At 39.9% G+C, this 12,230-nt stretch overlaps 2 protein-coding genes across 3 annotated transcripts in view; one reads left to right on the plus strand and one right to left on the minus strand.

Annotated features, from left to right (window-relative positions):
* The window catches only part of macrod1 (mono-ADP ribosylhydrolase 1), a 96,837-nt gene that overhangs the window by 51,270 nt on the left and 33,337 nt on the right, over positions 1–12,230 (minus strand). The gene's annotated exons all lie outside the window — the stretch shown is intronic.
* The window catches only part of flrt1b (fibronectin leucine rich transmembrane protein 1b), a 29,382-nt gene that overhangs the window by 3,932 nt on the left and 13,220 nt on the right, over positions 1–12,230 (plus strand). The window contains exon 1 of one of the 2 annotated variants that reach the window (XM_034883440.1): positions 453–758. The exons of the other annotated variant lie outside the window; for it this stretch is intronic. The gene's annotated coding sequence lies outside the window, so the exon portion shown is untranslated. Of the gene's footprint in view, positions 1–452; positions 759–12,230 lie in introns of those variants that run through there. 2 annotated transcript variants of the gene reach the window in all.

Raw genomic sequence — 12,230 nt, forward strand, 5'->3', positions numbered from 1 at the left:
CACACACACACACACACACACACACACACACACACACACACACACACAACTGAAGAATATCAACACCGCGCGTAGCCTCGGCACGAGACGAAGACGAGGAATTGAACGTGCGCTCGAGGCAACACCTGTCAAGCCGTTATACTGAGCACAGTTGGTTTATTTTTAAAGACTGAGGCGCCCCGAAGACTTGCGGGATAAACCGAGGTGGAAATAGAGATTAGTCGCACCTTTTGCAGCTGCTTGCGTATAGGGAGAGACACGGAGCCCTTTCAGGAGAGACAAAGGTTGCATGCAGCGGTAACGTTATGACAAGCAGTTTAGGATTCGAAGTAGTGAAGTTGACGTAGGTTAGAGGCGAGCTAACTGACAGCAAAAAATCGATGGAAATAAAAATAAGAAAAAATAAATAAACGGGACTTTGTCCGAGGTTAGTCTCTCTCTCTCTCTCTCTCTCTCTCACTCTCACTCTCTCTTTCTCACACACACACACACACACACACACGCTCTAAACACATTAACCTACAGTGAAACAGGGTGGGAGATAACTAGTGCACATCGCGGAGCTCCGGTGCGGGCACAACGAACATCCTCCCCCCGTCCCTCCCCTCCGCGGCGCCCTTCGCCCGGCTGTAGAGGCTGATGCTGACCGGATCTCAACGGCTCGCGTATATAGCCTATCTATTAAGTTGAGAGGATGATTTGACAAGGATGCCTTGAGGGAAACCGAGAAGGAAAGAGGCGGAAAATGGATAACAAAGGTATGATCTGTGTGGGGTTGATGACATTCGTGCATTCGTAGAGTAAAGGGTGAACGGTTCATACAGGTTATAGCTAGGCTGAGGCTCTGTCAGGCTCTTACATTGCTCATGATGGTGGCATGTTGATGCTAACAGGCTTTATCCTCCTGTTGAAAAAAGTGTGCTTGTTGATTTGGATGTGGAAGAAAAAAAGTCTTTAGATTTAAACAGCAGGGCTTTAGAGAGTTACAGGCAGAGAGGGAGATTTAAGTGAGAGATTATACTTTATAAAGAGATAGAATTCCCACTTGCATGTTTTTCTCATCTCTCCCATCGCTCTTTATTGCTCCCTCCCTGATCTCTCATGTGAGCAGTGTGGTTTTCATATGCCTATAATTGCTTGTGGAATATAATTTTGTATGTGTGTGTCAGAAGTGCCAAGACTGTCTCTCAATTGGCCTTCTTACATGACTAAATCTGTACTCCCCCCACCTCAATTTAAGGGCTATGCTTTTATGCCGACTTGGCAACTTGACTAAAAATACAGATAAAATGTTGCATCATCCAACTAATTTCTGCAAAACTGCCTAACATCTCTCACTGGATGTAAACACAAACATACATCTGCACACAAACACACACACAAATATATCAGCACAGGAGGATTAGCAGTCATACGGGGCCATATTGAGACAGCAGATTAGGATGAGATTCTCTGGGCCAAAGCGGTACAGAACATGGGATTAAAGATGAAAGGCAGGGATGGATGGATGGATGGATGGAGTGATGAACAAGGGAAACAGCGTGAGTGGTAAAGAAACCAAAAGGGGGACAAGAGAAAAAGAGAGAGAACATGAGATTAAAGTGTAATGTCCTAGAGAGGGAGAGAGAATCCAGGGCAAGTCATGCAGTTAGAGGGAACTGCACATTGGCAGAATGTGGAGAGAATAAAGAAGAGGAGAAGGCAGCAGACACTCTTTCTCTATCGTCTCCCTTGTGCTCTCCTCTTATTCACCCATCCAACAGCAGGAGAAGAGCGCTGCTTATATAACTCTTCATTTGAAACACAATTACCCAAGAAGGAAAAAACACAAAAGGCATCTTACATATTGTTAAATTCTTAATGACAATATTTCCAGCAGACACCAGTAACGTCTCTGAGTCTAAATAGCAGTATGTTTTTTTCATTTCCTGCTATCTGTTTAATGCATCATCTCTGGCATCATTAATCTGACAAAAAGAGGCAAACTTGGCTGTTTCAAATCCTCAGCACCTGTGTGAAGCTCAGATGACCGAGCTTCTGTTGAGTTTTTAACAGCACATATGTTAAAAGATATGTCGGTGCCAATGCATTTAGCCCAGCATGTGTCGGCTGTTAACACACTAGTAGACCTTCAGTGTGTGTGGTCCTTAATTGAACTCAAAGAATAATTTCTGATGGATTAATCTTGCCTTTAAAGCAGCTTTTAGTCCTGTATTAGTGTTGCTGATTTAGCTCATGTGGAGTCAGGTTGCTGAGGCCAATATCAGGATGAAAAAAAAGGTGTCTTTCAATTGCCTTTTTTTTTAAATAACAAAAAGGTATTAGATCTTCCTCAACAGTGTAATCTTCTCAAAGCAACAGCAAATTCATTCTGTTCTGTAGGAGGACTGAACTGACTCTCCATGTAGACTTTGTGATATTGAGGCTCAGTGCTCAATCTGTACTGGCAGTGAAAAGTGTCTTGGATGGATGAGGCTGATGAGATTAACATTAACTGGAAAACACAAAAATACTTGTGTGGTGTTGTTTTGGCATCTTTTTCATTCTTAAAACTGCATCTACAGATTTCTTTTAGGGGCAGACCAACAAGCAAAAAACTACATTTTATTATTAAAGTTGCTATGGTTAGCAAACAGTTGCCTATTACGCATACAGCACACACAACAGCAACATTAGCATTTACTTTGTTTCTGGCAGCTTGGTGCATGTACTGTAAGTCCGATATTCACTTCCCCTTTAGCTCTGTTTAGTAAAATTTGGCTCTGTAGCCACTTAATGCTACACTTAGTTCAACATCTAGTTGCTAAGTTTGTCTGCCTGCTGTTTGCTAGTAACAGAACCTTTTGGCCCGTAAACCTAAAACAATGAGCTGAAAGCATGGACTATAAAATGTGGTCGTGGTCTCCATTACGTCAACCATAGGTTTTTGAAGAGCCAAACTGAAGCCCAAAGTGGGCGCCTCCCAGTGGCTCTGGCCGTTGCCATCTTGGCAGCGACTGACAACGGCTAATTAAAAAATGGACAAAGAGATGGAGCTTGGATTGAGCTGAGGCAGGCGAATCAAGACTCATGTGATGGCAGCCCACCTGTCACTCAAAGCAAAACTCTAAATTTTGCAGAACTTTGAGCCTGAATATAATTCAAACGCATGAGTTATAAAGAACCCCCCCCCCCCTCTTCTTGCTGAACTGTACACAGGCAATTTGTTCCATACTGTCTGACTGAGGGCATTATTCCCTGGTGGCGGTTTGTTCAGTCTAACAGCGAGTGATTGCATGTACTGTAGTGGTGAGCAGTGTTCAAGGCACTGGGTCAGTGCCCTGTGGCAGAACAGCAGGTGTCAAGAAGAAGAGATGACTCGCTGTGCTTCATGTATCTTACCAGTATGTCTGTTGTCCTGAGGCTATTTGACCTTCTTATCTAATGTGTCCTAAATGATTTCTGATTCTGTTCAGCTTTTAATTCAATATTTTACATTGTCTTTGTAACCTCATGCAGTGGCTTACATATAAAAAAATGGGATTGATTTACAACAATTTCAAAGGGTGTCCTCAGCTTTGTTTTCATGCCTACAGTCATGACACTCAGCATTAATGTTTCACCGCAAAATGTAAATAATTCAGCAGTGTGAAACCAGAAATGGACTGTTACTAAGCTTATTAATGCTTGTCGACTTTTACACGCTGTTAACATTTCCGTTTATTAATGATTCAATATTGGTACCCATCCAAATCCTTTACATTAGTAACAAATGGAAGATGTCCATGCTAAAACAATCTTAAATGGTTAAATCCACTCATCAATCAGATGAATTAATCCAGAATAGACTGAGCTTGTCTTATTATCTCCATGGTCATGGCAAACATCAAAAAACAAATGAAAAACCTGCAGCAAGAGCCCATCAATTAAAATATATAAAGAATATACAAGTGTATTTGAAGGTAGTCTGTGGCCTATAAAACATAAATATATTTTCATACAAGTAGAACAAACCCAAAGAACAAGGGTAGGAGGGGAGTGCCTGCTATATGGGTCTCAAAACATACCTGCGCATTGTTTCCGGGCACCCCACCTATTAAAGCCGGTGTTTGGGAAACACTGCACTTGTGGCCAGATTTAGAGTTTAACCCGCCCCCGAAACAATGATTTCATAATCATGTTCCAAACAGCTTTACAGAGACTCAGACAGCACCCAGGATAAGTATGGCACATGTTCTCATTTTAAACAAATACTAGTGAATACAGTTCATGTATATGTAAACAGTCAAATTAATAATCAACAACACCAATCTGAACTTGTTCTTTACATTACATTCCGGTTTCTCTCATGGCCACAACATGTGTGTAGATAACACTTGCACTGTCCCAGAATATAAAATAATGCAGCTCTATCTTTTATACAATCGATCATAATAAAAGAAAAATATTATGTAAACGGTGATTCAGCAGGCTGAGGCACATACTATGAGTTTATAACATCTACTGGATTTGAGCCTTGCTTATTTCTCAGATTTTATCCATTTCTCTACACTGTGTGCTATATACTGTACAATAGAACTACTTGAAAATGTAAGAAGGAGACCAAATTCTATCTGCAAAAGGCAAAAAGCGGGCAGCTTCGCCAAATGGCATAGGCACCACACCTGAGATTAACATGTGATATGTATCTGGATTAGGTATCGACCGATTATTTCAGTGCCAAAACAGATTTTTTTTTTTTCCCCATCAGCTTTAGCCGATGACCTGCGGGCTGCCGATTTTCTTGAACCGATAAAAACACAGATAAAACACAGATCAGCGTCACTTCTGCAATCATCTTCCATTCATATCACCCAAATGATGTGTGCAATGTGCATCATATGGATGGGTGCACTGCATATGGTTAACTGTGCAGGGGTAAAAAGCTTTCATCAACATCTATAACACAGCCTTGATGATGCATTTCTTGCTGACAGATAAGACAGAAATAACCAGGTCATCACAAAATGTCCTTTGTCAACACATTTAAATAATTTAAGAAAACAATAAACCCCAAAAGTAGCTTTGAAATAAAGTGTTTGATTTGTAATTTAAGACACTTGGTGCTAGTGGTGAAGGGGTAGTGCATGGTCTGCACGTGAACTGCGGCGTCTCCAGCAACACAGAGCTGCCTGTGGACACCTGTCTGTAAATAATGCTGGGGAAAATAAATACATTATGTAAAAACATCTCGGCTGGCCGATTAAATCGGTCTATCACTAATCTGGATAATGACATGTATATATAGGCCTATGCATTTACACCTGGTGTTGAAGGGCTAAAAGAGGAGTGTATAGTAGATGTACATTTGCTCGGTGGCCAAACACACAACTCCAAATAAATACTAACGCATGCATTTACTTCTCTCATTAACATGAATTTTTCCATATCCATATATGATATCCAGATACATGTTGTACGTTGATTTCAGGTGTAATCAGGCTTATACAGTCAGCTCAGAGCCTTGGACGGCCCCAAAAAAAATAGCTGAAAGTCTTTTGAACATAGAATAAAGTTTGTAAAGTTATTTCATTGTGCATGCCAATAGCTTCTAACTCAAACAAAAATATAAGATAACTGAATGTTTAGACTATGTTTAAAGGTTAAAATCCACTTTTTGCTTTCCAATTTGTTTGAAAAGCTAAACAATCTGTAGAGTTTAAGAGAATGAAACCAACACATCCAAACAACATTTCAAAATTGATTCTATGTTGGTCTAGTTATTACCTTAGTTTATGCCTTATGCAATCAATTGTAGGAAGCAGTATGACTCTGAAAAAAAACTGTGCTTTTATATAATTATGGTTATGTCATGTTTTGGCTGAGACTGTCCCGAAAACACATAATAAATAGAATCCCTAGAAAACCTGAAATAAATATATCTCACAGTAGATGCCAGACATGGATATTAGAGAGATGCATTTTACAAGGGAAGGTTTTTAACTATTAAGGAGGCGCGCGCACACACACACACACACACACACACACACACACACACACACACACACACACACACACACAAAATGGTATTGAATTAAGAAGAGTCTTATTGCGTGCGTGTGTGTGTGTGTGTCCATTTGTTGGAGCAGAGGAATATTGTGGGAGGTTAGAGACAGTAGGAGTCCCACTGAGACAAGTTCAGAGATGAGCTTTTGTTTGAGCAGCAGGGATGACTTCAAAGCTCCTGCACTGTTACCTAGCTTTAAACAAGCTGCAGGCACCTCCAGAAATACTGGCACCTTTGATTAAATAGTGCAAGTTAAAATGAACTGCATAACTGTAAAAACAAGTTAAAAGCTATGTTTAAATGCATTTAAATTGAGATTACTTACTTTTGATCACTTGAGCAAAAGATACTCCCTGGAAAGAATACACTTTTTCACTGTTAAACCCCTCCAGAAAGACAGCAGCTACAGTTAGCAGCACTAGCACCTCACACTCATGAAAAACACACGGTTGTCGTTAAACGTTGCAGGTTTGTAAAAGATAATTATAAATAATCGGTATCACTGAGAGCTGAAATCTTTTGACAAATTGTGGTTGTTACTGTGGAGAATGTGCCACAAAAAGATGTAGAAAAGAAATTTGTAGAGAGGATAAACCCAGAGAAGAAAGCAAAGCAAAGACCAAAGATGTGATCATCTGGATGAGGAGTTCATTAGATGAAAAGAGTGATTTCTTTTTGATCCTTTCATGGATCAAAGCCTGAGAAAGCTAGGGATATGTATGAAAGTATTAATAAATAAATTATGCACCTTTGGCCAAGGGTTACTGATTATACCAGGAATAATAAGCCATTTGTTATCTAATTTCTAAACATGGGTTTTTATATGTTGTCTTACATTAGTCTGTTTTTTATTTCAATGTATTTGTGATGTAACTATTCAGAACTTGAAAAAATAAAAAAGACATGAAAGATTTCATATTTCAGTTGGTTTAGTTTAGTAACTTAAAAAAAAAAAAAATCACACTGCATTAACATTGTGAGATAGGGTCTGCTCTCTTGCCCTTCTGGTTAATAACTGTATTTGAATCAGAACCAGTATAATCAGAAAACAAATGTCCAATCCTTTTTGAAAGCCCTCTCTCATAATGCAGAGCATATGTAAAGGCATCAGCGTGCCACAAGCTCCAGATTGTCTACATTTTCCAATTTTGTATCATTTGCGCCACAGTCCACAGCTGTTGCAGAAGAGTGTGTTGCCTGCAGCAACAATTACTGTTGCATTGGAATGTGGTGCATATAATTCATGTGGAACTTGTGTTTTTTAAAAAGCTTAATTTGAGATTTGGGGGGAAAATTATGACATACAGTGAGTGTTCAAATATAATGTTTCTGTGTCTGCTGAAAAGGTAATATGTAGGATGGTATCTCATTTCTACCTTTTACATGTTTATTGGTATATTTTGTAAAGCTCTTTCTTTGATTTACACTTTAGTTGACTGGATATTTTAGGGCTTTTCTGAGGTCAGCTGTCTTTTTATAGTTTCTTGTGCTTCTTAGTGAATGCATGTTTAAAGGTCTTCACAATTTGCCAAAGAATCAAAACCTATACATTTGGATCAAAACAAGTGCGTAAATGGAACCAAATTCCACCAGCCTACATGGGCAAAAAAAGAATGAAAAGCCAAACACTGCCACGCTGTCCAAAATGATCAGAGAATACAATGAATGTGCACAAGCCAATTACCGTGCTTAGCTCAGATTGTTAGACTGCAAAAGTTGTCAAGATGGTGCTGGATTTTAAAGGTGACTGGCAAGAATATGTTTGATGATGACCTGATGTACTGAATTCCAATAGATCTCTCTGGTGAGCAGGGATAATGCTCGACTCCCTTCTTGAATAAGCTTGGATAAATGCCCTGTAGCCTTTTCTGGAGTGTGCCATTGTCATTTTTATAATGAGTACCAAAGGTAAACATTGCTAAATAGAACGACCGACCGACTGACTGACTGTTTAGACTGACTGTTTTAGTTAACTCAGCAATGGCACCTTTCACACAGAAGTTCTTTCTTTTTTTAAAGTTGAGCCCCTGTGAAATTTTTTTTTCTTTTCTTTTTTAGAAAATAATGAAATGGAGTGACAGGAAATAATAGAGAGAGAGCGAGTGATATGAAGTGTTGGCGTGGGAAATGTAACAAAGCCTGTCAGCTGGCTTTGTCAAATCTCCAGTACCGTGCCTTAACCTGCCACCAGGAGGCCACACGTACTTTACATGTTATTGGATTTAAAATGACTTGTTTGGTCTGTCATCTCTCTCTCTCTCTCTCTCACACACACACACACACACACACACACACACACACACACACAGGACTCCAGGGATTCTGCTCCAAAGGCATAAGTGCCAAGTTCAACTTAGCGAAAGTTATTGTGACCTATCTAAAAATGCCTTCTGTGAGACTCCGTGTGTGTGTGTGTGTGTGTGTGTGTGTGTGTGTGTGTGTGTGTGTGTGGTTATTAGTGTGTGTGTGTGTGTGTGTGTGAGGATGTCCGGCCTGTAAATTGCCTGTCTGAAGATACTTCCTGTGCATACCTCATTCTGAGCGAGACACAGAGTGAGAGAAAGACATAGCGAGAGATAGTAAATGCTTTGAGTCGGAAAACCCCTCAATCATATTTAATGGGATTATTTATCCACATACTGTCATGAGGCAATGTGTATGCATGCTGGGCCGTGTGTGGAAATGTGTGTTTTGCTGAGAGATGGGGTATATCATAGCACCCCTGGCACATAATATTGCAGGCAGATGGGTGTGTAGTTCTTTTTTTTTTTGTAAAGATAAATGTAATGTATTCCTCCTGTACTGATAGAAAGCATTGTTAGTCCGATATAACAGGCCGATAGGAAAGCTGTTTGTTTCATTTAGACATTATATACATAGGCCACTGTTGATGTGACAGAGGCTACTTTTTAATGCAGCTCCTGATTATGTTTTTATGAATGTTATTTCTTTATCACAGATGGATAAGCAGAGAAATCATTCCAGCATGTTGTGGGAGGATTTTACTCACAGCATCAAGTCTGTAAAACCTGCCTCACCCTGCCTGAAGAAGCTGTCAACCCCCCATAAAGCTTTAACCTGTGAGGGTTCCACTGGCTTTGCTCAGGGTTGGGTACCAAAACGCGGTGCCAATAGGGCACCTGTGCCGAGGTAAACAGTATTAACAAGACGAATAAGAACAAACTTTTTGGTGCCTGACTTTAAGCTACACTCAACAGCAGGTAACGCTAGCCTACCTTCAGCTAGCAGCTGGATTTAACACAGATAAAATGCTGACAGTTTATGTTACAGTGTAAAGTGTGACTGTATTCCAACACCGGGACGTAACATTCTGCTCTGCAGCGCAGCAGCTGCCGTTGTCTGAAAAACAACACAGACATAAAACAGTTAGCCTCGTGGTGCATACAAAGTTATTATAAAATACCCTTTTCCCATATGGTGGTTGTTTGTGTCGTTCAACAGCAATTTACTGGTGAAATAAGGATTGTTAAAAACTGTTGCAGAAGGCTTTACAGTCCTGCCGAGATTAACATGCTGGGAGAAAAGGTGAATTATTTAAAATCATACTTATGACAATACTTATCATTATCCTTATCATTATACCTGCGTATCTGTTTAACCCTTTGAAGGTGAAGCAAGTGGGTGACGTAGCTAGACTCAAGCTCAAAGCATTGTGTCAGAATATATTGTCAGAACCCAGGGCAGCAGCCCCCAGAGTTAATACAGTCTATTTACCGCTTATTCATAAAAGTCTCTTTACTGTCTCTGTAGCCCACAGTGTGAGGTCGGACTGTTTCAATCATTAGCTGCTGTGTTTAAAATAAAGCGGCCAGCATTTTCATTATTCACACCATATTTATGCAAAACACCTTCACTCTGGTTGTTGTGTATGGGTGTGATTGTGTCTACCCATGTCTGCCTCATCCACCCTCGTTTTTATTTATTTTTTCTCTGCTTTCCTCCCTTCTCCTCCATTCTTTAGTCCGTCCCCACCTCCTCCTCCTCCTCCTCCTCTTCCTGTTCTCGCTTTTCCTCTCTCCAGCAGCGCTCTCTCTCAAAGTCTCGTTTACTCCCTCCTCTGCTGTTCATTCCCTCTTTGGAAACCGGGTTCCTCCAGGGCAAAAACTCTACAGCTCACTTTGTCTCCCTGTCTGCCTCCATCTATGCTCCCCTCCTTCCATTTTTCTTCTTTATCCTCTCCCTTTCACTCCTTTTTACTCATTTTTCATCTTCTATCTCCCTGTGACAATAGGTTTCAGGACCCATCTATTGAAAATTCCCATTTGCACTGCTTGCCTCTCAGTGGTTTGCTCTCATCTTATCACCGTTTGAGTTTTGTCCTGGTTTTGCAGTTCGGAAGAAGTAGAGGGGGATACGTGGATGACAAGTTCAGTTTAGTGTATTTGATAAGGATATCACGGTAGCATTAGAATTGTAACATACATTTATGCATAAAGACCAGAAACACTGTTTAGTGTTTGTAGTTTGTAGTGTAAAATAAAGCAAAGAAAGGGATATTATCTCAAACACCCCCCCTCCTCTAACACACACACACACACACACACACACACACACACACACACACACACACACACACACACACACACACACACACAAGGTTTATCTCTGACTTCCTCCAGTGCACCAGAACTCAACTGAAATAAACTGAGTTTACATTTAAAAGGTAGGGATGGAAGATATAAAGGATACTGGTAGAAAATGTCCTTAATAAGAAAATGTTATGTTATGTTTGTTGTTCTTAACCTGAAGAATCCCCATCTGTAAGTGATGGGACTCTCACCAGTAATTAGATCCATCCCCAGAATGAGTACCAATTGTAGAAACCGAGGGATCTAAAATGATTGTTACTTGGGGATTTTGACTGACAGGGTTGAAACTATTGTTTCATTTTTGTATTATTTATTTATTTAAATTTAGAGATTTTCTGTTTGCAGCTTACACAATTCTTGATCATTTTCAAGTTCTGAGTCCCTAGTTTCTTAGGGTATTCCTAAGCTAAACAGAAACACTCACTTTATTTATCATGAATATTAACAATGACTAACATGAAAAGAAAAAGTATATAAATAATAACATTATACATTTTAAATGGTTTTTTTGCTGAAGGAGGAAAAGACTGAATCTGAGAAGAACAAGACAGAAAAAGAAACAGACGCCAAATAACGAAGAAACAGACAACTAGAAGAAGGGTCAGTAAAGAGAGGAAAAGAGCAAACAAGCGTGACAGAAAAAAAGAAAAAAGAACAGTAAACAGGAAAGAAAAGGTGTTGGAGGAGAATGATAAAAAAAAACATGCAAAAAACCTTCTACATAATCTACAAATGCCACTTAACACCTTCCATCAGCCAGAAGTAGTCAGCCTGTATAAGCAAATTCAGAGATAATTGACCTCAACACTATTTTGAGCTAGAGTAGAGAGATGGAGGGAAGCGGAGAGACAGAAGTAGAGATTGTGTGAACTGCCATAGAGAGTAAGTGGGAGGTAGTGTTGTCACAGTGCATAATGGTGTTGCTATCATTATCACTGGCTAGAAGAAGAAAGAATAGATAGCTGCTGTGTTTGTGTGTTAGTGAGAAGGAGAGAAAGTCAGACTAAGTTCTCGGTCAAAAGAGCAATGACATTCACAGGTCAAAAGAGCAACAAAAGTGTGTGTGTGTGTGTGTGTGTGTGTGTGTGTGTGTGTGTGTGTGTGTGTGTGTGTGTGTGTGTGTGTGTGTGTGTGTGTGTGCGTGCATGTAAGAGAGGCTGTGAGGCTGTTTATTTCTGTAAGTGTGGAAAAGATGTGGAGAAGGTTGCGTGTGTTTGTGAGAGGGCATTTTTTTTTTAAATCTCAAATTCATTCCACTGGTCTGGGCAGAGTACAGTTTACAACTCAGTAAAACCAAAAAAACACAGTTTTATCACTGCCACTTATATAAGCTACTGTACAACTGTGTTAAATGAGTGCACTTAGATGTCTCTAAATTTATTTGTTCCATTTTTGATGGACTGAGCCAAAGTCAGGGGTGGATTAATGCCCAATTAACTAGAGGGCTGTTGTAAGGATTGCTGTGCATGATTTTTGTTTGAGAATATTATTTTCTGCTCTAAATCTGGATGATGCACAAAGCGGTTCCAATTCGGGCGGCATGATTGTCCATGTTTGGTCCAATAAGATAATCAGTGACAACCACCTTTGCATAC

Source organism: Etheostoma cragini, chromosome 10, assembly GCF_013103735.1.
Source record: "Etheostoma cragini isolate CJK2018 chromosome 10, CSU_Ecrag_1.0, whole genome shotgun sequence".
NCBI classification, from domain to species: domain Eukaryota; kingdom Metazoa; phylum Chordata; class Actinopteri; order Perciformes; family Percidae; genus Etheostoma; species Etheostoma cragini.